Consider the following 27,345-nt stretch of genomic DNA (forward strand, 5'->3'; position numbering starts at 1 on the left):
AAACATCGATATTTCATGCACGTTTGCTGGGATGTGACGGTAATGAGCATTGCTCAGTCCGAGCTGAGCAGGACCCTTTGCTGCACCATAGTCTGAGCTCATTTTACCTGTGCTCGTTTCAGCAGAATCACCACCAGACAGGTTTTTGCTGTTGTCTGAATTTAAAAAACATTTTAAACAATCTGTTTTTGTCACATGTGCATAGAAATAACATCTGAGGTTGACGAGGCTTTTGGTTACTTCATAGATTTTCTTTAACACAAAAGAAAAGGCTGTGATGTGTTTGAGTGTCCCTGCACCCCTGCAGGTCACAGACTTCAGTACATCTGTCTGATATTTCTCCGGCTGGTAAACACTGAGCCCACAGTCGCTGCTGTTCACTATTGTTCAGTCTCTTTTGAAAGCTGATGGTGAAATGAATGGAAAACTATAACTTACTTATATAGTGACATTATCCCAGACTGCCTAGCAACCATGGTCACTCCACATACAAAAGCTTTTCCCCACATGCATGCTAATGATGACGACACTCTCTTATGATTCCTTCGCAGCCAGTCCAAGGACACTTGTACCGACTGAGTCATTTACACAATCACACTAAATATTTCTCCTCTACATTAAAAAAAACCCCAAACTTAATTCCAAAGCAGTTCCTGTTAATGTAGCTTTCTCTTCATATTAGGTTGTTTTTTTACTGTGTTTCTTTCTTTTATTAGAAGATAATGTTATGCTGAAAGCTTTTCAACGGTCTGAATTCAAAGCAAATCTAAAGCTTTCAGAGAGCAAAGGCTTCACTCCTGACTTACCATCTTATATAAGCGCTCAGCCAAACAGGGCGAGATCCACAGTCAAAGAGGCAGAGCTGTCAGTCTCCCCACCAGCAGCAGACTTAGCAGCCGCGAATGTGCTGAAGCCACAGGCTGTGAATTTTTCATCAGCGTAGCCGGTCCTCCTCTCGGAAACCTCCTTTGTAATTTGAACGAGCACAGCTGTCCTTGTTCTTCTGAGATTGTTTCTAATATGCTTGGCTCTCACTATCTGGGCTCATTGCAGTTTATAGAGAACGTTCTGGATACAATTTAAAAGACAGGAAGTTAAATTAAATCTCAGATTCACTTAACTAAGTAATTAGCATGTTGCTACTACATGTATTACATTACGTATGAACCACAGAAAATTTATTATTCTCATTACATTACTTTATGCATTCCACAACATCACTAAGAAGCACCACTGTGCACTTGCTAGTTAACACATGCCCACATATTACAACAACATTGGTCAAAATAGTAACAGTGACCTAGAAATGGGTCATTTTTGTGCCACACGATTGGTTCCTGGTTACTTGGAGTCAGGCTCCAGTCTGCCCGAGGTTTTATCAACACCATGTGTCACAACAAAGCATATAAATAAACAATAATTTGTTTTGTGGACATTTTTACTTCTGATCATCACTTTATTTTTTTAACATCACTATAAATATTCTTCTGTCTCCTGTTCACCGCGTGGCGAGCTCTCACGTCGTAAATTTTAATTTATTCATGTCCTTTTAAGCTAGTGTTGATCTTTTAATTTTAAATGAAATCTTTCCTGTTAAATTGAGATTAGCGCCTGTTTCTACATCCTCACCTCAGATAAACGATGTTCTGCTTAAAGCATTCTTGTCAAACAGCTGAGTGCCTGTAGAGGAAAACCTGTTTACATGTTTATCTCCTTCATTTAAAAATCTTTTAATCTATTTCAACAACTCCATTAAAGCTGAGTGTGTTTCATACCTGGTTACAAAAACTCCTGCTCCACCTGAAGATTATTGTGAACGACTGTGAAAATTGACTTCTTTAAAGAAAAAAACTCAGTAATATAAGAAGTATTATTTATCCATCACATTGTCCGCTCCTGCTCCAGCTCAGCCTGTTACTCTTATCACTTAACTAGTGTTGGAAAGTAATGGAACACATGTGCCAGTGTTACGTATTTAAAATACAAGATATGAGTAACTGTAACCTCTTACAGTTACCATTTAGATAGGTGAAAATTAAAATACAGTTACTTTGTTGAAATAAATGGATTACACTGCGGTCTTTTAGCGTTTCATATGTTAGGCTATCCCCTCTCTAATTTTGGTAACGCATTGCCGGAAACCCAAACAAAACACACAGTAAGAGGCTCTAATGTAAGCGTCGTGTTAATGTTGGTGGCGTCAGTTACACAATGGACCCAGAGCCAGCACAACAGAGCCAGCAGTGCATGGACAGCAATGCATTTCTTACTTATTAAGCCCAACACCACAAAATCTGACTGTTCAATGCAAACTCTGTTTGCCAGCAACCAAACTGCTCTCGGTGTACAAAGACTCCAACCTAAAGAAACATCTGGAAGTAGCTTCTTTATTTAAAGCTAACGTTAGCCTGCTAAAGCTAGCTTGTTTTAGTTGTGCTAGCTACCTGGGTTATGTTTATTACTATTACTCAAGGCTGCATTACAACCTGCTAGCTGCAAATAATGACGTGCAGTTCTGAAAGCAGACAAAAAGAAAACATATGACTGATACAGAAACAGTTGGACTTAATGTTACTCGTTTATATTAAGATTTAATAATCGTGGTGCTTTCAGAACTGCACATTTGCAGCGAGCGGGTTGTTAATGTGATCAAGTCTAACAGTCTATGAACTCAGCTAACACCATCTAACCATGTTAGCTCAGTGCTGAGTAGCCTTCAGTAATAGTAATAAATCACATTCATGTAGTTGTAAAACGCATGACAATATATCAAGTAATCCAAAGTATTCAGAATACGTTACTGTCATCGAGTAACGTGAATGTAATCTGTAATCTGTAGTGGAATACATTTTAAAAGTAACTTTCCCAACACTGCACTTAACATAAACACAGCAGGTTGTTCACCGCTCGAACACTTTGTCCTCTCAAACTTTGTTTTTCTACCTGACAGGAAGCTGTGAGTTATGTTTAGTGTGCCATAACAACATTACGTTAAAGCAGACATATTACACTGACTCCGTCTGACCTACAACAGCAGATACTGTTATTGAGTTTTCAGGTAAAGAATAGTGAAAGGAAACAGTTTTCACTGCTGATCTTGTTCCCTTAACAACAGCTGCTTTTTCATATAGTGAACGTGAGTGACGCACATATAAAAAACAAACTGTGAAATCTCTCAGGACATGGGTAATTTAATATGCATGAGCAGATTTAAACAGACATACATGGGTTGACTTAAAAGAATACAAAAAACAAAGTAACTCCAGGACCTGTTTCTCTGTGCTCGTACAAGCCTGGCTGCAGACCAGCACTCTCCCAGCCCCCAGCACACTCGTGTGCCCGTAAAACACTGGAGAGTCATGGAGGCCTCCATCAAATGAAGATTCATTGTGTGGCTCAGCGATATCCTGGGACATAAATCATCAGTGTGGGGCAGATAGTGTGGCAAGTCATTTCCTGCTCGCAACGTCTCTTTTTTATGTGTTTATATCAACCTTTTTGCCACGGCTGTGTTTGGAAGCTGAGGCTGGAAATATATTTATGACAACTTTGAAATTCATACTGGTTATTGGAATGTTACAAATGGGGGATTCCCAGCCAGTCACTATCACCACATGGAAAAAAAGCATATATATAAATATCAGGTTAATTATTAACTGCTGATAGATAAACAGTTCTCTTATAAAGAAGAATTTAAGGGAAGATTGTCACGTTTCTATTAGGGATGCACCGATACCCGATACCGATACTGGTATCGGGGCTGATACTGTAAAATGTGTGTGTACTCATACTCGTAAAAGTTAACCGATACCATGAACCGATACCAACTTATTTCATTAATCAGAGGGTGGCTTGTCATTTCTGTTGTAGTTTTTTAGATTGGCCACTAGGGGGACATCCCGCGCTAAACAGGCACAGGGTTAGGCGAGTGAGACTGGCGGCTCCAGATAAAAAAGAGAAACTGGAGGCTGCTGTAGCTAGGCTAAACAAAATGTCAGCAGTGTGGAACAGCCAACTTTAACTCAGGTTTTGGAAAAGCGATGAGAAATGTCAAGAGAAAATCCACGGGCAGTTAAAATAACAGAGGCTCTGACTCATTTTATCGCTCTGGATGACCAGCCAATGCCGGTCGTGGAAAACATAGGATTGCACCGTCTTCTCAGCATACTCGAGCTGCGATATGAAATATAATAAATAAACAGAAGTGTTTATTTATTATTCTGAAAGCTCGAGACAGTGCCAATAGTTCAGTGATATTTTGTTAAATTACAATGTGGAGACTCTGCAATAATTTAACAGAAGTGCTTATTTTTCACTTGAAATTTTTTTGTGGTCATTTTTATTAAGATTTTATTTTTTATCGGTAGAGAATAAAATAAAACCTGTCTTCCAATTCATTGTATTTGTGTGTGTGTGTGTGTGTGGTAGAAGTATCGGTTTTTGTACTCAGTATCGGCAAGTACTCAGATCCAAGTATCGGTATCGTATCGGTTTGTAAAAGTTGGTATCGTTGCATCCCTAGTTTCTATTATTGCCGATGCTGTGAAGCCATGATTTTAGCTGACATGATGGATTGCTAGCTTTGCAAACAGAAACAGGAGACTGTCAGCAGCAACGTCAACTTCATTTTTGGTAAATAAAACGTTAAGATTGTAAAGTTAGTTCACTCTCTGGAACAGCAGACAGAGTTTACTAGAGTGTCAGGAAGTCTGTGAAATGTATTCATTATTTACTCCGGCCTTTAAGGTGTTGTGGATAAATACAACAAAATAAAACCAGTACCAGTGCCAAAAAAGAAGATTTATTCATAACACGCGGGGAAAGACCCAGGGAAACCGAGTTTACGATAAAAAGGATTAAAAGAAAACAACGACAAAAACCATAAATTACCCGAGTCTCAACTCTCACTCGCCGGTATCACATGACTCACAGTCCGTGGCCCGAAGGTTGAGCACCGCTGAAGTATCGTCTCCTGGGATAATTATATGCATTGTTACTTCAACATACAGTAAGTAAACCTGTTGTTTTGAAGCACTGTGTGAAAAAAGAGATAACGTCAAACTCCTTTCAGGAATTGTTCGTTACCCAGAATGCATGGAAACCAGTTCAGAGAGGATATGAGTCCTGGTGGAGGCTGACACAGGGATCTGTCCCTGCAGACAAATGGCTCCACTCCATCATTGCCACAAGAATAACAGGTGCTCAAATGCCAATCTTTATGGTGCTCCGTGGCTGAAAATGACTAAATGTAAATGTCATCTCTGTAATAAATAGCCTTCATTACAAGGGGCTAATTATGCAGGAAATCTCGATGGCCCCTCAACTTAAGCAAATATTGTCCAAACCAAGCAAATGAAAATGTCTCCAAAGTGTGGGGCCACAAACAGCACATCTTTGCTGATCCATCCCATCACTGCTCCAAGCAGCACATCTGTCCTGACAAGCAGGTGATAATTTAATTCAAGAGAGGGGATAATTGAATTTAAGAGGCCGAGTGAGGCATGTCAATGAATTAATCTGCTCTTTCTACAGTCCATTAAGGAATTACCCACCCATGCTAACAGCAGCTCTCCCTAAAGACTTGTAGCACGAGCGTCAGTGTTATTAGATGTTCAGGGATCGAGTCGGGGACAAAAGTCATTCTTCTCATCAGTAACATGCATGAAGCTAAATGCACCGGCTCTGTTGACATACTTTTAAACCGAGGTTTGCAGTGACGCTACTGTAAGCGCAGCTAATAAATTCATATCAGGTGCCGATGCCGTGTGGGTGTTAAATTCATTTCTGCAGTTTATTTGCCAGAGTCTGCTTCCACATCTGCTTTGCTGGGTAGTAAAGCTTTGGGTGTCTTCCAGCATGAGGGGAGTGAGAATTAGAGCAGGCAGCAGCATGGCTGATGTGATGTCAGACGGGGAATAAATACGGCAGCAGCTGAGAATGAGACCTTCACACCTGCCCAGAGCGCTTCTTGCTCAGGCTGCTTCCTGTCTGCAGTTTTATTGATTGTTTGTGTTGCTCATATTCTCACCGTCTCACTCTATGGCAGCTGCCATTAAACACCACGCTTTACATTTCTACTTCATTTATTTATTTCTTTATTTTGGTTGGAGGCGGAATTTGCTTCTTGTTACACTTGCAGCGTTTAGCAGAGGCAGTTCCCAGCTAACGCTTGTGCAGTCACCAGTTTCTCATCATCGTCATCGTTGTACCACCGTGACATGAAACCATCACTCTTGTCACACCAGGCATTAATACAAATACATTATATTGATTATATTGAAATGTTCAGTGACTTTTCTTTGAGTGGATCGAGCTGCAGAGCGCTGACTCATGCGACCGCTACAGATGACGACGCTCTTCATCAGTTAATCTTTCACTGTCATTTAAACACAAGTGAAACATTATTAGTCACAACAATCCTCATTAAGCTCTGAGTATTTTTGCAGTTTGCACTCATTTTTAGTTACTTATTAACAGAGATGGGCAGTAACACGTTACTGTAATTTGATTACTTTTTCAAGTAACGAGTAAAGTAAGGGATTACTATTGCAAAAACAGTAATTAGATTACCGTTACTTTCCCGTAGGAACGCTGCGTTACTGCGTTACTAAAACCGTGATTTTTTTGTGAGAATGTCTCATGACAGTGACGTAAGCGAGTGCGACGTTCGTGACAACAGCTGTGTGCAGATCAACAATGGATCATATATCGAGTGCAGAGAGAGTATGAGCGTGCAGCGTTTAAAGCGTGGAAGTACTGACCTTACTTTGAGTTTGATTCCATAAAAAGTGACAAAAACATTAGTGTCCGTTGTGCGTGGGAAGAAAACTTCTTTTTACAGCGAAAAAAACCCCTAAACTTCCAAACAAGCACCGAGTAGCTACGACGTAATGGGAAACTCACAGAGAACCTCGCGGATTCTTCCACTGACCGCTGCACACCTGCACCAGGGTAACCCTCCGCCTACCCCACTCCTGCTTTACAGGTGAAAATAGAGCAACAGGACCGCTAGTCTTTGACTTTATTTATTTTCTGCTGTGTTTTACTTGCATCTATTTGAAAGACTGAGTGTAAACACAAAAAATATTTTATTTTATGTGCTGGAATGTGCAGAAAATAGGTTTAAATGTTAAACTAATTTCTTCCAGTCAGAGAATGTTGCAGATAATTAAATTTTTGCTTGATGCATAAAGTTAAAAGATTAAAACTAATAAAACAAGTTTTAAAAAGAGACTTTTTCATTTGATTACATTTTGTATGATGATTATGCAGAAAAAGTAGAATTGGGCTGAAAGATCTATCACTTTATCACCTATTCAGGTTGTAAATCGTGTTTTTAAAAAGTAACTAAGTAATTAATTACTTTTGAAAATAAGTAACTTGACCAACACAGCTTATTAATATGAATAAAATTGCACTTTAATTCCAGTATGTCCCAGTTATTCTCCCTGACTCCTGAGTGGAATAAGGACTGAATGCCTTGTATTGAGTTAATAAATCAAAGCTTAGCTTGTGCACGTGTGAAACGAGGTGTGCAACAAACACACTGCAGTGTCTTCGGCCTCTTGTTCCGGTGGTGTGAGGAGTGTTTCCCTCAGTGTTCGGCAGTCCGTGTATCATTTCTTATGATATTTTCCGAGTCTTTCTCGCACTGACAGCAGGTGGGAGGTTTGTGCAGAACAAAGCTTTTGACTGACCGGTGGGTGTCCAGTATGCCTGAATACACGCAGGAGAAAGCTACTGTTGACTTTTCAATCATTTTCACTTTGTCCCACAGAGTGGAAAGTGGTTGTCAAGGGGACAAAGAAGATAGAGAGGAGGGGGAAGGAGATGGAGGCAGGTCTGTCTGTGGAGACGAAGCTGAGCTATAATTTAATTCTTATAATTACAGTAATAATAATCTTATTTATAGAACACAGGTCATGCATTCAGTTCAGCTAAGAGCGTGAATAATGAATAATTAACAAAAGAACAGAAAATGAACTTAGGACCGGTCCGTGCTGTGCAGTTCAAATTGGGCAATTAAGTAAATTTAAAATGAGATATGAAAGTTTTAGTGTTTCATAGCTAACAAGCACATTTCACGAATCCCACATCCACAAAGGTGATGACGGGTATTTTGCAAAGACGATCTGACAGTGATGGAGCATGAAAAAGATTCAGGAATCACTTTGTTTGCGGGAAATTTTAAAATCAGTTTTTAAAGATCCTCAGAAGAATTTTCCAAAATGTGGCCTGACATGTTTTCTCCCAATTCAAAATTCTGTCAGTATGAAGCTGAGGGAAGGTTTTTAGAAGGCCGGTCAATGAATAATGCATCATAGTGGAGAAGTTTGTCTGATATGAACTTGAGATTAGTTTTCCACATCATTACAGGTCACGAGGCATCAACGTTTGAGCTCAGGACCTTCTTGCTGTGAACCCAAACACCAGGATCCTTTAATAGCTGACAGCTGGTAACTGTGCAGGGGCGGGTCTAGCAAAGTGTTACCAGGGGGCCAGGTTGGGCATTAACAGGGAGAGGGGGGCACAAAGACATATTTTTTTTTCTTATTCTCATTTAAAAACTTTGAATAAATAATTGAATCTTACGACAAAAGTGATCACCTGATTAAATGTATAGAAATCCATTATTGTATAGAGTAACTAATAAGTCTAATATACCCCAGTAAGCTGTAGTACTTTGTCCTTTGGGAACCATCTGTGCAGTCTTCAGTTCTGTTGAAGAAAGATGTTGAATCTGTTTAATTATTGTAGAAAAATAATTGATTTCTGTGCATTTGTGCATTAAATTAAAGTTGATTACATCGATTAAGGGCGGGGGGTGGTTCCCTAATATTTTTGCTGGGAGCTGGCAACCCTATTAGTTAGGTAGGTAAGTACTCTTTAAAATACCAGAATAGGGAGTAGGTTTAAATTTATTAGATTGATCAGTGTTGCTGAACTATGAAATGTTTTGGGTGGAGTGTTTTTTTTTGCATATTGTTACGGTTTGGAGGAGGACTAAAGCGCAGGACTCCGGTTCTGATGCTCACAAGAAGGGTTTATTTACAATTCACCAGGTGTATATACAAGAATGTGCAGGGGGGTGCTATATACAGCTGAGTGGGGGGAGAAGGGGTCTCCAGGGGAAAGCACGCGTTCTTGAGATTATCCACTCACACGATCACAGGCTCACACTCCGACACTGCCACACGGGAATCACACGGGGGAAAATCCAGGAAGCTTTTGGGTGGAGTTGATTTTTTGCATACAGATATATCTGAATAGCTTAAGTCTCTTGAGTATGAACTTACACAAAATGCAGCAAAATATTTATAAAAACAGTTTTATTGATTACAAACACTATATCAGATTCATATCGGTATCGGCAAATATCCAAATTTATGATATCGGAATCGGTATCGGACATTAAAAAGTGGTATCGTGCCGTCTCTAGTCATAATCAGAGAACGTATGTGTTTGACACAGTGCAAGAAATGTTACTGGCTTCTTGTGCCAATAACGCCACTGAAACACAGAAGCAACAGGAAACACTGGAGTGTATGTAGGTGATGATTAGAGATCCAACAAAGCTGGTGCTTGCTAACAGTGACCCAGTTACACTGTGGGCACTATAAACCAGCGGCTCCCAAAGTGTGTGTGTGGGGGGGGGGGGGCGATTGCAGGGGGGGCGCTTGAAAAAAAGGAAAGAAAGAACGCTTGGACACTGCTAGCACGGCGCCCACACAAACACAAAGTTGGACATGCAGCATCGCTGAATATGTTTCCAAACCAACTTCATTCTGAGCCAAAGACTAGAAAATATGCTGAAGCAAATCTTCCCTGTAAAGGTCCAGTTTTGTTTATTGATCTAATCCTGAACAGCTATGCGTAGTGTCCAGTAGAGGGCTCTGTTGCTTAGATAGCGGCAAGCTGCACTTCCAGCTCGGACCGGTTTTTGTGACGCACGTGTCCCAGTAGGCAGCTCTCGATGAAGCGTGAAGCAGCGTGATACCAGACTCTAGCGAAATTAACAATTTGCGGCCCTTGGAATGCGGAGCGAGGTGCATGTTTTAAGTTGTATTTGATTGCTTAGTTGATATTTTGTTGTATTTTCTGCTTTATTTGAGTTCATATTTGTAATAAGCGTCTAAGAAAATGTATTTTGTGTTTCTGTTTAGTTTTCACGGTGCATTGGCTGCACCTCAAAGTGAATCTCAAAGTAAAAATCACTGCACCCGTCGAGGCTTTCTCTATTTCTTCCTTGGTCTGGGGGACTGCTACGTTCCCTTTGCTTTCACCTGCACAAGTGCCGAGGTCGGTCTCCCTGCAGGATTAGTTCCCCCTGCATCAGCAGCAGCGCTGAGCGCTTCAAATCACAGACAAACAGAATCTGTTTATGTTTTTGAACCCGTTTTGCACAGAGAGGCATTTTTTGAAAAATGCATTGATAGCAATGTTGAATATTATTACACAGGAAAAAAACAACTACATGTAAAATAATCACAGCGTGACGCCTCTGCCTTTGTAAATGGAGGGACAGTAACTGCGTGTAAAACCTGCAGACAGTCAGATTAACAGTATTTTGTCTCTATCTGCCATTCTGCAGTTCATCTCATGTAAACAATAACGAGGCCACAGCGTGGCGTGAAAAAGGCACAGACCTTTGACGTGACGAACTCTGTATTCCTCGTCCACACGTAAACGCAAAAAAGGAGTTTAAAAAAAATCTCAGTTTTCGGTGATTTGAAACGGCAAATTTATTTAATAAAATTACGAATAAAATAATTTTTATTCGTAAAATAAAAATTAATAAAATAAATAAAATAAAAGTGCATAAAATAATATTATAAAATATTATTTTATTTTATAATAATAAAATTAAATAAAATTACGAATAAAATAATTTTTATTCGTAAAATAAAAATTAATAAAATAAAAGTGCATAAAATAATATTACAAAATATTATTTTATTTTATAATAATAAAATAAAATAAAATAAAATTACGAATAAAATAATTTTTATTCGTAAAATAAAAATTAATAAAATAAATAATATAAAAGTGCATAAAATAATATTATAAAATATTATTTTATTTTATAATAATAAAATAAAATAAAATAAAATTACAAATAAAATAATTTTTATTCGTAAAATAAAAATTAATAAAATAAATAAAATAAAAGTGCATAAAATAATATTATAAAATATTATTTTATTTTATAATAATAAAATAAAATTAAATAAAATTACGAATAAAATAATTTTTATTCGTAAAATAAAAATTAATAAAATAAATAAAATAAAAGTGCATAAAATAATATTATAAAATATTATTTTATTTTATAATAATAAAAGAAAAGAAAAGAAAAGTACGAATAAAATTATTTATTCGTACAAATAAATTCAAGACTGACCAGTTTCTTCTTTAGTTTTCAGGTCCGACTCCTTTACTTCAGCGTTTGGCCATAAGACAATCTCACAGCATACACAGTTTTCTAGCACACAAAGCTCTTAGATCAAGGAATCAGAAATGAGGCCACAATATACTGCAGCAGCCTCGCTATTCCCAGACCTGCTCCTCGACCCAGAGACGATGACCGGGGCCATCAGTGAGCGATCAGCGAGCTCGTGGATGTCAGCCAGAGGGGTCGTACTAGTCCCAGTGTATCTATCACTGCTGCCAGGCAGGTCAGGCTGTCAGATCCCTATGGTGAGCTGCCTTCCTGGATCAGAGGGGACGCTCCACTGCCTCTATGACCCCTGGAAACCTCGAGGGGAGAGCAGCAGGATCTTGCAGCGTTTCAAAGATCTAAACCCGCAGAATATAACATACAAAACAAATAAAATCCCACAAGGTGAAGAGGGGTGTAGCTGCATGCCGAAGGCCGAGAGGATATCACAGAGTCTCTGTGGTTTATATCAAACAGTAAACACATTCTTTATAACAGCTGCAAGTTTCTTTACGTAGAAAAATACCAAATCTGATTGCATAGGTGATGTAAACATCTCTGATTGGTAAACAGCAAAAACACCTGCGTTCCAGATGAGACTGAACATCTCGTTATGATGTCTGACTCTCGTTCTTGTCTGAATGAATCGTTATACGAGGGAACAAAAAAGAAACTAAAATATCAAGGACCATGACCTACCAGCTTCACAACATTTATTCATCCCACAGTAGCTCAGTACACTGTTTTACTGGAGCAAAGGAAGAAAGTAGCTGCAAGTGTAGCACATACTGTGGAAAAACGCACATAGAATATACAGAATATGTGTTAGAAAGGTGTGAACAGACTCTGCAGATTATTATTCAGATCACTGATCAGAGGTGAAACATAAAAGCTGAAGAAGCACCTTTATTTTACATGTTATCAAATGTAGGCTGGAGCCTGAGATAAGATAAGCTGGCATCTGACATATTTTATGATATTCACATCCAGTAAATATACCAATAAGTATCTGTGATAGATGAGGTAGTCTCTCTTTTTGTGGCCAGCATTGCTTCAGTCGTTGCCTGCTGACCCGATCCTCCACTCAACATGCAAATCTGGCAGAAAGGTTTCCTGAGTCGTGTGGAGACTGCAGTGAAGTCTGATGGACAGAAAGCCCGACTCAATGTTCCCACAGCAGAAATTATTGATATTGTAAATACAAAACAAACACTGATGTGAAAATTATCAAGAAGGTCACAGAAGGAATCGCAGAACCGCTAACATAGATCAGCAACATTACACGATTACAACAGCTAAAGTCGTGCTGCTGTATGAAACTGGGGTTCGACGCCACTTCACAAATTACAGGCCTGTTTCTTTACCGCCACGATTCTCCAAAATCCTAGAAAACCTGTTTAATAAACGATTAGACAGATTCTTAAATATAAGTGTCACGGTCTGGCTGGCAGACCGTGGGGATATGGGGGACCCAAAACGCATGGTTCTGCGATGCAAACAGTGCACTTTATTTACAGTGAAGGTAACAGATGCACAATAAATCCCCTTTGCTCCCTAGACTCCCGTGTGTGTGTTCCCCTCCGATGTCCGTGCTCGTGCTCCCGGCAGTTGTGTTTCTGCACACCCTGTGCGTGCTGCCCTTCTGCTCCCTCGTTCCACCTGCAGGACAATAACAGAAGCAGCCGTTAAACACTGAACCTGCGCGCACACACGATCCGCACTTCCTAATACTACACACACTGACTTGGAGTCTTAGCTTAATGATCCCGCGCCGGTGGGAGCTCCAACACTCTCCTAAGTAGCTCCCCCGACGAGCCCTGATCACCAACAGGTGTGTGGCAGGAACTTCAGGTGTGGCCAATCCTCCTGCAGGGCCACACCCATCAGGCCTGCATGTGGCTGTCCTCCAGCCACACATGTACACACCCACACCCTGCCTATACATATAAGTGGAACACAGACGCGTAGTGCAGAAAAACACACATCCCCAAATAATAATAATAATAATAATAATAATAATAATAATAATAATAATAATAATAATGATGATGATAATAATAATAATGATAATAATAATAACAATAATAATAATAATAATAATAATAATAACAATAACAATAACAATAACAATAACAATAATAATAATAATACTAATAATAATAATAATAATAATAATACTAATGATGATAATAATAATAATGATAATAATAATAATAACAATAATAATATAATAATAATGATAATAATGATGATAATAATAATAATAACAATAATAATAATAATAATACTACTACTACTACTACTATTAATAATAATAATAATAATAACAATAATAATAATAATAATAATACTACTACTACTACTATTAATAATAATAATAATAATAATAATAATAATAATGATGATAATAATAATAATGATAATAATAATAACAATAATAATAATAATAATAACAATAATAATAACAATAATAATAATAATACTAATAATAATAATAATAATACTAATGATGATAATAATAATAATGATAATAATAATAATAACAATAATAATAATAATAATAATGATAATAATGATGATAATAATAATAATAACAATAATAATAATAATAATAACAATAATAATAATAATAATAACAATAATAATAATAATAATACTACTACTACTACTACTATTAATAATAATAATAATAATAATAATAATAATAATAATGATAATGATAATAATAATAATAACAATAATAATAATAATAATAATAATAATAATAACAACAACAACAATAATAATAATAATAATAATAATAATAATAATGATGATAATAATAATAATGATAATAATAATAATAATAATAATGATAATAATGATGATAATAATAACAATAATAATAATAACAATAATAATAATAATAATAATAATAATAATCCCTACTGCTCATGGACCCCCCCCCCCGAGACCTCCCGAGCCGGGTCCATGACAATAAATTAATCTCTGACAGTCATTATGGATTCAGATCGAAAAGATCAACATGACAGGCATTAACCGAATCAATCGAGGAGATTATAAATGCTATAGATCAGAAACAGCATGCAGCCGGATGGTTCCTCGAGACACAATCAATTATGACATATTAACTAATAAACTGGAACAGCATGGGATCAGGCGGATGTGCTGCACTTCCTCATCATGCTTGGACGTTGCCTGAGGTTTCCACAGGGCTCTGTACTGGGTCCAGAATGGTTATTTATATAACTGATGATGATATAACAGATTTATATGATTGATATTTGTAAGGTATCTGTTATATTAACCAAAAATACTGTTTGTTCTGGGGTGAAAAAGCTAAAGGAGTTATCACTGAATCCAAGTAAATCTAAAACAGTCTAATTTGGGAATTCCCAAAGAAACTCACAAGTGCATATTCATAAAGATGGTGTGAAACTGAAAGAGTTCCTGAGCAGTTTTCTTGGTGTGATACTAGATCAGTGGTTCTTAACCTTGTTGGAGGTACCGAACCCCACCAGTTTCATATGGAAATTCATTGAACCCCTCTTTAGTGAAAAATAAAATATGATTTTTTTCAAATTCAAGACGTAGATATGTTTTTACTGGTGCACAAAATGAGCCGTGCATGTCACGGCAGAGGCTCTGCCGAACCCCTGAGACCGACTCACCGAACCCCTAGGGTTCGATCGAACCCAGGTTAAGAACCACTGTACTAGATGATAAGATAAGCTGGGAGTCTCATATAAACCATATACAAAGTATTTCAATACTGAGCGAAGTAAAACACATTGTGGACCACCTATCGCTTGTGTTTATCCAGGGTTATAAAGTCGTACATTTCTTTAATCTTATCACTGGTTTGTGTTGTTGTTGTTTCGCATTTCAATCATTTTCTGACTTAGATTACTTTCTTCACTTTCTATCTTTAGATGGTAGATAGACTGGTTCTTATACAGCACTTTTCTACTCTCACTGAGCGCTTTATACAACTCGTGCATTCACCCATTCACACCCATTCACACAAGCACTTTATCTGAAGTTTTCAGTGCTCGCATTCACATGGATGGCTGCATCGGAGAGCAGCATGGGGTTAGTATCTTGCCCAAGGATGTTTGGCATGCAGACTGAAGGAGCCTGGGATCGAACCACCGACCTTCCGGTTTGAGTAGGTGACCCGCTCTACCACCTGAGCTGTGGTAGAGCGGGTTCCTCCTAAAATGGTTTCATCTTCTTTTACAATCACATCAGCAGCCTGAATAACGGCAGGAACAGGCTTCCCTTCAGCACAGATGACAGTAAGGTTACACTGAGCAGGGTCATTGAGTATTGGAGTCCCTGACTGCTCAACCATCCATTCTGCACTTCATTGTTGTTCTCATGCAACCTCTGCTCTTTAACTTTCACCATCATCAATGCAAGGAAGAGTTCAAAAAAGTTCCACAAACCTCGTCCGTGCTCACCACAGCACATCACAGACACAAACGGACCTTTACGCTAATGAAGCCAATCAGACAAAGTACATGTTCAGCTGCTGTCTTTACAAAACTCACTGGGAGCCAATTAAGGCAAATCCTTCCTTACTGTGTAAAACTGTACCTCCTTCCAAGCTGCTTTGCAGAGAAAAACTGAGGCTGAGACGTCATTACAATGGGAAAGCAGCCTGTATTCCCATGACTCTCAAAAACACTAAATAGTTGTTCAGATTTAAACATGCGGAAAAAATTCTAAGTTACAAGGAAAAGAAATATTTGATTTTATCACTGCAAAGTTCCTCACATCTAACTTTAACACCAACAACTCAAAGCCTTTGATTGGCATCTCATGCATGACGAGGCTGAGTGGACCAATCATATCAGGGTTGGAATTAATGACGTCGTGTTAACATATATTAATCTTTACATACAGGATTTGAGATGGTACCATCAGGCAACCTTTAACAGGCACATTATATAAACCATACACCGTCACATACATGCTGAAGCTGTGGTAGCAGTCTGCTGAACGTCTTTGAATCAATCTCCAATGACTCAACAAAAGAGTCGCCACAAACTAACGGTGCTTGGAAAGGTGGACTACGATTTATGTTCAGAACAGCAACAGAGGTTTAAACAGACGTGACTTCACTCTGAATAATTCTGTTACATCATGAAGCTTGAAGAAGAATAATGGATTCGGTCAGTGAGCTCACCAGTTGGTGCAAAGATTAAAGACGGGACACTTTTAGGATGGACAGGCCCGAAATGTAAGATGGTCGAGTTCAATACAGAACAACAGCTTTAAAGTCGAGACAGCAGATCTACGTTTTATAATAATAATAATAATAATAATGGATCGCATTTATATAGCGCTTTTCAGGGCCTTCAAAGCGCTTTACAATTCCACTATTCATTCACACACTGGTGGAGGCAGCTACATTGTAGCCACAGCTGCCCTGGGGCAGACTGACAGAAGCGAGGCTGCCATCAGCCCCTCTGACCAACACCAGTAGGCGGTAGGTGAAGTGTCTTGCCCAAGGACACAACGACCAAGACTGTCCGAGTCGGGGCTCGAACTGGCAACCTTCCAATTACAAGATGAACTCCCAACTCTTGAGCCACAATCGCCCCATGGCGATTTCAGCTCTATTTGGAGACGTCTGGAGAGCACATAGATAAAGAAAGTAAAGCTTTGCCTGAGAAACTGAGCCTGGAAAAGTCAGAAATCATATTTGATCACATTGTGGAGAAGATCTTTTTTTTTTTTCTGTTCCCGTGCATTCTCTCTGTGAGTGCAACACATATTAGGCTACGTTCACACTGCAGGCGAAAGCGCATCAAATCCGATTTTTCTTTCGCATGTGGTTCTGAATCCGATACATATCTGATGTTTTAGAAAGCTGCTGTTTGATGGTCATGTCGCATTAAATCCATCTTTTACGTCACTGACACAAGACAGACGCCAACTCTCAGCGCCTGAGAAGACATCGCGAACGCTTCCTGACCATCCAGTGAAACTGTTGGGAAGACAACGTTGGAGAAACGTGAACATTTTATTTGTTCTGTATAATCTGCAGATTCTGACAGAAATCTGCAACTATCCTTTGAAGCAGCGCTCCTCTAAAACAGCAATAAGGATCATTATTAGGTTATTTACATTATTATGTAAATAACAAAATAACTTAAAGCAAAAATTGGGAAACGTAAAGTCTGAAGTCTTTATATTAAGGTCCATCAGTCAAACAATACTTATTGGTCTGGGTCTGAACAGAGCGCGTTGTGTGTGACGTCTTCTTCTGTGCATGCGGCCGCTTTGAGCGTTCACACTAGAGCGCGTTTGCTGTCGCATTTTATTTGTAGTGTGAACGAGCAGACAAAAAAATCAGATTTGATCAAAAAATCTGAATTGAGCATCAAGACCTGCAGAGTGAACGTAGCCTAAGACTCTGGACATAAAGTACCAAAGTCTCTCATAACCATTGTGAGCCTGGTTGTGTCCTGTGGACACTTGCACTGCTGCCTGTTCCACTTTGAGCAGATTGAACACTGCTTTCTGTTGTTTCTTCTTTAATGATGTGCAATAAGGCTTTTCCATGAAAATCTCTGGTCCTAATTAAAAAAGAGCGATTGCATCTGGAGGGAATTGAAAGCTTGCCTCTCAGCTGTGATATCGCGCTGCTCTCTGGATGATATATAGCGCCGGTGTCTCGAATTAAGTTTGGGTGAACTTTGATAAACATGTTTACACTTTGTGAGGGACTTTTTTAAATGGTAAAATCCTAATTACTTTTCTTCTAATACCACCTGCAGGACATAAGGTACATTTTTGGTCTTAAATAAATGTATGTACAGGAATCAATAGCATCCCCTTGTTTAGATACTGTAATGGGGTTTTGGATTTTCAGAAACTGTTTCCTGAAACAATAAAGTGTTTTCAGATTGCTCAACATTAATGACCCTGCAGGTAGACATGGGAATTTCAGGGGATCCTATAAAGCAGAACTCCAGGTTTTTGCTCCTGGTAACAACTCAAATGTGTGTTCTTGTTTTCCCACAGCGTGTAAATTTTGCATCTGTTTTATTAGCCTTTTGACACTTGTGAAAATTTACAAGATGACAGAACTTGTGAAAGGAGGACTATCTATGTCCGTGGGGTTTGTTTCATATGTGTCCCTCAGGAAGCTATTACTGACAAGGAGCTCTGGGTGGATATGAATGTCGCTCACCTCGCTGGGAATGACACTGGTGAAATATGTCTGTGTGGTCTCCCAAGGTAAAGGGCCAGCTTTACAAATTCATAGTTTTTACTCCCCTAAGGATTGCCTTGCTTTGCATTGGCTGCCTGCATAACTGCCTGATGCCTGCAAGGTGCTGAGAGAATAGAGGAGGAAAAGGAAACAGCCAGAACTAGAGAAGCACGACATGTTGATATCATCTACAGCTACATGTAAATAACTTATGTTATAAAAACATGAAAAACATATTTACACAACAGCGAGCAGCAGTCTGTCTGCCAACAGTCTGACAGGCTCGATCACAAGCTGCTGAGCTACGTTCACAGTCCTGCTCTGAGTGAGGTGACAACAGACTTTTGTTTGACGTGTGGACAGAGACAGCTATTACCCTAAAAACCTGACAGAACGAGCGTGTGAAACGAGGTGTGTAATCACAGCAGCTCACGCTGTAGCTGCGATTATTATTTAGCCTTTGGCCTTTTTTGATTTACTAAAGTTTAATCGTAGATTTGTTTTCTTGAGGTTTCTCACATTTCTTGAAATAAGCCTCGAGCAGCGACGAGCAAATATTAACACCTTTGCCCACACTTTGATAAGTGTGTTATGGCATCTTGGATTTATCGCTCTTTGGAAAATAATTAGTTAACACCTGCTTTAAAAGAAGCACTTTACCATTTTTTAACAAAGCTGCAACAAGAGCCGCAGAGTAAAGGAAGAGTTTCTTGAAGAGCTTCGGCTGTTTGTATAATTTTTCCAATGATGAGTAAGATTCAGAAAGATTACAGAATAACAGAGAAGGTCATTGCTTAACCCTTTAAGACCTACCATAGAACCAAGTCCACCAGAGCTTATATTATATGTTTACATGCTGTGGAGCCATTTTTGGGAGCATTTCAAGTTGCTATACATCAATACAACCATTACAGCCCAGATTTCAATAATATGTCTGCATTAAGTGCATAGTAATTACATAAATTGCAAAAAAGTGCAATAAACTACAAAAAAATGTAAAATCGTTTTTGTTTTTTTAACATATATTTCTAGTTAGAGAAATTTAAGAGGCTTATCCCTCAAAACTGTAAATACAAAAAAGTTGCACAAAATAGTTTCCCACCACAGGAAATTTATTTTGAGTGTCTTCATAGTTTTATTTTTGAAATACACCAATTTTTATACACTGCAGGAAAAACGAAAATAAATATTATAATGCAAATTTGCAAAAAAGCAGCATATGCATCAAAATAAACTATTTCCAGCAGTGCAATATGAGTCCTAAGCATCCCAGAAACCACACAGAAAGTCATAAAGTCAAAGATAACTTTTAAAAACACCAGTATAGGCTCATGAGGCCCTGATGGTAAAAAACTACATTTCCGAGAAAATGACGTCACTTCCGGTTTTGGGCAGGTCATGGCGGACATGCGATAGTTCGCGCTGATGGACGTAGGAAGTGTTACAAACAGCTGATCGGATCGGCAAAGCGTGTTTCTGGAATATTATGTTTTTGTTGCTGCAAGTGCTTTTTATGCAGTTTTTGCAAAACTATATGTGGAAGGAAACTGTGACCGAGGACAAGCTGATGGCATAAGATGTAAGTACAACTCCTCCGGTTTCATATGCAAAAAAAATTATTGCGCTAGCTCACGTGGTTGCAGAGCTACAGGGATTTAAAAATAGTTACACAAAACAGAGCGTGCTGCTCTGACCGGCTTTAAAGGGTTAAATGAGAAATGTGGAACAATGAAAGTTTAGAGTCCATATCGACCAGCATCATCCAGCGTCCATGTACCAGGTGCTGTGTCCTATTGCTGCATATGCTGCTGCCTATCTGTATGACATCATAATCCACAGTAACACCTGGGCGGAGCACGTGCAGAGGCTCATGACCCCACCTGAAGAAGTGTGCTGTCGGATCGAGGGAGGTAAATATTTGGGGTACCACCTGCTACGCCTGCAGCTGAAGAAAACAACAACCATCACATCCTGTTGAAGGAGGCTGCACACACCTAACTTTCCCCCCTCAGACAGAGGGCTGGTACGGGGGGTCGACCGCCCGGTTGTATACATGAGCTGGTTGAAGAGAGAGCAAATACGATGCCAACACTCGGATCACCTGGTTGCATCTGGCTCTGCAGCCCTTTAAATTCAAGGTGACCCATAGGCCGGGGGGGGGGGGGGGGGGGGGGGCAGATGGCTGTTTTGGGGAGAGTAGGTTCAGCCAACTCTCGCTGTTTTAGTGACATCGGGACCTGGAGGAAGACAAATGGAGACAGGTGGAAAACTGGTGAGTGGACAACCTGTGAAAACTTACATAGAGTCCGAGGTGATTAAAAGGGTCACAGTCCTCATACACCAATACACCCGTTCACTCCTTCTCTCCATGAGACCTAATACATATTGATCATATGGTGAGCATTCATTGAATTGGTTGTTACAGAAACACATTCATAAAGTGTATGAGCAGGTGTATTCAGTGTGCACGAGATCAGAGGACAGTGTTTAGCACTGCTGCTCCATTCATGTGGGAGAAAACAATAGTTATGATTGATGCACTGATAAACTCATTTAGAGGGGAGAAAATATAGCCTGGCTGCCATAATCCTTCAGCATATACTAACTCATTACTGGAGTTACCACTTCAGTCAAGAGGGAATAATTCACATGTGCATTTTTTAACACATCTCCGCGGAGGCAAATGTGGGATTTTCTGCCATCTAACATTTAAGAAGAAAACAAAGAAATTATATCCAAAGTCCTGTGAATGTGAACTTTTTCAGATGAAGTCATTGCTGTATCCTGCCAAAGAAGAGGTGCGTCTTCTCATTTCTAAGATCAAGTAGTAAATAATCAGGTTAATAGGGAGCTCTTGAAGTGTTGCACATATGTTCTTCACATTTCCTTAACCCTGTAGAACCCATGGGGTCAAATTTGACCCCATGGGTTCTCCAGGGTTAAAAGGGCCAAGAAGCTGGGAAGGATGGCAAGCATTTCCTGGTCGAATAGAAAGTTCTGTTTGCCTAATATGATGCATAAACGTGGGAGCTCTAAACACTGACAGTCACTATACAGTGGGCCTATGTGAGCTCTTAGAGTTCCTTTGTAAGAAACTGTGACTTTAGAGTGGCTACAGGCACACAGCAATTCAATTTATTTATATAGCGCCAAATCACAACAAAAGTCGCCTCAAGGCGCTTCATAGATACAGAGAAAAACCCAACAATCATATGACCCCCTATGAGCAAGCACTTTGGCGACAGTGGGAAGGAAAAACTCCCTTTTAACAGGAAGAAACCTCCAGCAGAACCAGGCTCAGGGAGGGGCGGGGCCATCTGCTGTGATTGGTTGGGGTGAGAGAAGGAAGACAGGATAAAGACATGCTGTGGAAGAGAGACAGAGGTTAATAACAGATATGATTCAATGCAGAGAGGTCTGTTAACACATAGTGAGTGAGAAAGGTGACTGGAAAGGAAAAACTCAATGCATCTCTCTGCATTATCACTTATTATCACATCTTACAACGTTGCAGAACCTCGTGCTGCTTTTTAAGTGACGCACTATAAAAAGAAACAACCAAACAAACAAAACTACAGGCAGCTTTCATGTTATGGTTATTTATTACAAAAGTAATAATGGTAAATATTGTTGATAGTAGTTTGGAAGAGCTCATTCCACAGAAATGCAAGTTATCAGCAGCTAAACGGTCAGAAACCAGTGAAAGACACTTCTCTGTGTAGCAACAGATCAGTGGGGCTTACTGTGAAGATGAAGGGAAGGTCACTGTGAGCAAAACTGGCTATTCTCAGCTGTAGATAGCGTGTTCAAAACCTGACCTTCAAGAGTAATCTCAGCTAATGATGCTAATAAAGCTCTCTCATGTCCTCCATTGTTTCACTCTCCCAGCCCGGCTAATCACGTCGTCTCTAAATATTTTCTCTCACACATTTTTTTTCTTTTTTTCTTTAAATAAGGCTGATAGATGTGAAGGTCATTCATCATTTTAGTGACTGGTTAATGCTATCAGCTTCTGGCAGCAGGTTTAATCTTCCTGGATAAACCTACTGGTTCATTATTCAATACTGCACATCTTGCACAGAATGAAATGTTATTAAAAAGTTGCAAAGCTGGTGGATTGCAAAACCTGCTATAAGAAGAGCGTTTGGCTCCCATCTATGAGTGCTGCGAATCTAAGCGCACAATGAGGGAGGTGTATCATCAGAGCAAATAATAACCTCCATAACCAGCTGCGCTACGAAGCTCATATATCATGTCAGGAATCACACCGACCCTGACCTTAGCACTGAAAGTTAAATTACCTCAGCACACAATAATAGCTCCGTATTATAATAAATAATGGCATTATAGCAAAACAAACAAACAAACAAACAAAACCCAAATTGTAAAAATCCCAATAATCTTCAACTTCTGGAATACAGCATAGGAAAATCTCCACCACTGCAGCTGCTGTATGAACGATGATGTTTGTACCCATGACTACGAAACCAGGTTCTGGTATCAGTTTATTTTAGGTTTACTTGAGACAGGCTTTGGGTTGTTCGTGAGAGTTGCTGATGACTGAATAAGGAAGTAGAGAAAACTACTCAGCGGAAGAAGACAAATGAAATAGTCAGGGAGATAAATCCTGCTCCTCACATACAAGGTCTTAACCCTTTAAGACCTACCATAGAACCAAGTCCGCCAGAGCTTATATTATATGTTTACATGCTGTGGAGCCATTTTTGGGAGCATTTCAAGTTGATATACATCAATACAACCATTATAGCCCAGATTTTAATAATATGTCTGCATTAAGTGCATAGTAATTACATAAATTGCAAAAAAGTGCAATAAACTACAAAAAATTGAAAATCGTTTTTGTTTTTTAACATATATTTCTAGTTAGAGAAATTTAAGAGGCTTATCCCTCAAAACTGTAAATACAAAAAAGTTGCACAAAATAGTTTCCCACCACAGGAAATTTATTTTGAGTGTCTTCATAGTTTTATTTTTGAAATACACCAATTTTTATACACTGCAGGAAAAACGAAAATAAATATTATAATGCAAATTTGCAAAAAAGCAGCATATGCATCAAAATAAACTATTTCCAGCAGTGCAATATGAGTCCTAAGCATCCCAGAAACCACACAGAAAGTCATAAAGTCAAACATAACTTTTAAAAACACCAGTATAGGCTCATGAGGCCCTGATGGTAAAAAACTACATTTCCGCGAAAATGACGTCACTTCCGGTTTCGGGCAGGTCATGGCGGACATGCGATAGATCGCTCTGACGTCTATTCCACCGTAGGAAGTGTTACAAACAGCTGATCGGATCGGCAAAGCGTGTTTCTGGAATATTATGTTTTTGTTGCTGCAAGTGCTTTTTATGCAGTTTTTGCAAAGCTATATGTGGAAGGAAACTGTGACCGAGGACAAGCTGATGGCATAAGATGTAAGTACAACTCCTCCGGTTTCATATGCAAAAAAAATTATTGCGCTAGCTCACGTGGTTGCAGAGCTACTGGGATTTAAAAATAGTAACGCAAAACAGAGCGTGCCCGCTCTGACTGGCTTTAAAGGGTTAAATAATCAGGCCCCATCTTATCTTAATGACCTTGTAGTACCATATCACCCTATTAGAGCACTTCGCTCTCGCTCTGCAGGCCTACTTGTTGTTCCTAGAGTATTTAAAAGTAGAATGGGAGGGAGAGCCTTCAGTTTTCAGGCCCCTCTTCTGTGGAACCAGCTTCCAGTTTGGATTCAGGAGACAGACACTATCTCTACTTTCAAGATTAGGCTTCAAACTTTCCTTTTTGCTAAAGCATATAGTTAGGGCTGGACCAGGTGACCCTGAATCCTCCCTTAGTTATGCTGCAATAGATGTAGGCTGCCGGGGGATTCCCATGATGCATTGAGTTTTTCCTTTCCAGTCACCTTTCTCACTCACTATGTGTTAACAGACCTCTCTGTATTGAATCATATCTGTTATTAACCTCTGTCTCTCTTCCACAGCATGTCTTTATCCTGTCTTCCTTCTCTCACCCCAACCAATCACAGCAGATGGCCCCGCCCCTCCCTGAGCCTGGTTCTGCTGGAGGTTTCTTCCTGTTAAAAGGGAGTTTTTCCTTCCCACTGTCGCCAAAGTGCTGCTCATAGGGGGTCATATGATTGTTGGGCTTTTCTCTGTATCTATGAAGCGCCTTGAGGCGACTTTTGTTGTGATTTGGCGCTATATAAATAAAATCGAATTGAATTGAATTGAATAAAGGAAGTACACGGGAGGCAGAGGTGGCAAAGGAAAGAGTTGTATCTGAGGCTGGACACTAAGGAAGAAGAAAAGAACTTGCATCGCTTGGCAGAAGAATTGAGCTGGAAAGGATGTGCAGCAAGTGCAGGATGAAAGAAATGGAAATGCACGAACAAGTGAAGCGAACGTGTTCCAAAGATGAAAAAAGCTCTCTGAGGAGCTGGCAGATGAAGAAACAACAGATGGAGGAAACTTACAGACTCAGGAAGTATTACAGTAGTGTAGGATAAATGAGGAGGAAGTGAGGGCAGCTATGAAGACGATGAAGAGTGGAAAGGCGTTCCTGTGGAATGTGGTATAAAGCCGTCTGCGAGAGAGGAGAGCGGACTTTTTTAACATAAGAGAAGAAGTGTGTCATGAGAAGGTCACTTGAGCTGCACTGTGTCTTTGTCTTTGGTGTGGAGGCAGCATCTGACAGGAGAGGAACTGTGCACTGCGTGAGGGAGACAGATGTGCCAGAGACAGATGTGAGGATGGTTCAGGACATGAGGACAACAAGACAGCGGTGAGATGTGTGGTAGGAGTGACTGATGGGTTCAAGGTGAGGGTGGGATTACATCAGGGATCAGCTCTGAGCACCTTCTTGTTTGCAGTAGTGATGGATAGTTTGACAGATGAGGTCAGGCAGGAGTCTCCGTAGACTACGATGTTTGCAGACAACAGAGTATCTCCAGCAAAGCAGAATACATGTGTGTGAATGAGAGGGAAACAGGTGGGGGTGTGAGCAGAGGTAATGACGGGAGATGAGCTTAAATACTTGGGTCAATCATCCAAAGCAAGTGCAGGAAAGAGTGAAGAGAGTGCAGCAAGGGTGGAGCGGGTGGAGACGAGTGTCAGGGGTAATGTGTGATGGAAGGATAGCAGCAAGAGTGAAAGGAAATGTTTAAAAAATGGCAGCGAGACCTGCTGGTGCATGTGTAACAGTCTTTATAGGGTATCAATTAGGGCTGGGTATCGTCACTGATTTCGATCCTCGATTCACGATTCGATTCAATTCGATTTGAATCTGGGAAATTTTGACAGTCAGAAATATTATAATTCAGATCAGTACATTTACATATTTTTGTATCTATAAAAAGGAAGCTGACCCACGCAAGACTTTATCAAAGGTGTGAGCGTCACAGCAGAGGCCTTTGTGTCAAAGTAGCTGAAGATAAAACACAGAAACACATGAAGGTTTTCCTGGCCTGGATTTTATAAAAATATTCTTCAGTACATCACAAACGAAAGAAAACCATTAATCAACACATGAACATCACCTCTGACGTTACAGCGGTTTTATTAGAGACACGGCGTTTTGCATTTTGCATAATTTTAAAAAGTTTAAATTTGTTCAGTATTGAACGGCAGAAATTAGGTTTTCTTTTCGGAAGTAAGTAAAAGGAAAAAAACCATCAGCCGACAGCCTGTAAATAACTGTAGTCTTGTGCGTAACAAGAAAGCGAATAATGCAGAAAACAGATTTCGGGAATAGACGGGAAACTGTTCTTGAAGTACAGAGAGAGAGAGAGAGAGAGCTGTGCATGAAGTGTGATTTTATCGTGGTGGAAGCAAAACAGTAAAAGTCAGAGTGAGTTCATGACGACGTTTATGTGAAGCGTAGTTTGGATCTTCTTTTGCTGCTGGTTCGGTCAATATCATTTGGAGAGAGTGTGGTGGGGCGTGGTCTGCGGTGCCATGCAGGGAGGGTTTGCGCACCTGCACGGCATCCCTAATCAGGCCCGCTGGGTTAAAACACGGGGACTCAGGTGTGTGTGGTTGTTGTTGTGGTGAGTGTGAATAAAAATGGCTCGAAAGGATATTCCGTGGTCCCGCCGTGCCTTATTCTCACCACAGAGAGATCAAACTAACAGCTTTAGAATCAGTGCAAAAAGGACGTAAACACAAAGCGCGGACCCGCCAAAACATCAGAATCAGCGAGCTGTCAGCTTTCAGCCCCGACTGTGAGAAAGTCACATCTCATTGATTCTGATCCGCAGGTCCGCGCTTTGTGTTTACGTCTTTGTGCAGAGTCCGTGTTCCTCATTTACTGTTTTAAATGTTTGGTGGTTGTTGAAATTTTGTGACGTTTCACCTGAGATTCTGGAATTTTGGGCAAAATACATTTCACGTTATCCAAGCCAGAATCGATTTTAATCGATGAATCGATTATTAAAACCCACCCCTAGTATCAATCCGCTCGCCTCAAACATCAGTGCGATGGGGAAACAGCCTCACCTAACTAGTGTGACCAGTTAGGTGAGGCCGGCTGCAGTAATCGCTGCCAGAGAGAGCGTGCTGCGTGGACTGACCCGACACCGTTGTGTTTCCATTCAGGAAATAAATCTGCATCGATCAACCAGAGACCAGCGTCTTCTTTAAAAACAGTTTGCTTGGGCCTGGTGCAGCA

At 39.6% G+C, this 27,345-nt stretch overlaps 2 long non-coding RNA genes across 2 annotated transcripts in view; both read left to right on the plus strand.

Moving 5' to 3' along the window:
• LOC146499972 (uncharacterized) overlaps positions 1–27,345 on the plus strand; it is a 233,805-nt gene that overhangs the window by 115,832 nt on the left and 90,628 nt on the right. The window lies entirely within an intron of this gene.
• LOC146499974 (uncharacterized) overlaps positions 22,941–27,345 on the plus strand; it is a 52,066-nt gene continuing 47,661 nt past the window's right edge. The window contains exon 1 of the long non-coding RNA XR_014869993.1: positions 22,941–26,132. This is a non-coding gene — a long non-coding RNA (uncharacterized LOC146499974). The remainder of the gene's footprint in view (positions 26,133–27,345) is intronic.

The sequence above is a fragment of the Neolamprologus multifasciatus genome, chromosome 16 (genome assembly GCF_963576455.1).
Source record: "Neolamprologus multifasciatus chromosome 16, fNeoMul1.2, whole genome shotgun sequence".
NCBI lineage: Eukaryota > Metazoa > Chordata > Actinopteri > Cichliformes > Cichlidae > Neolamprologus > Neolamprologus multifasciatus.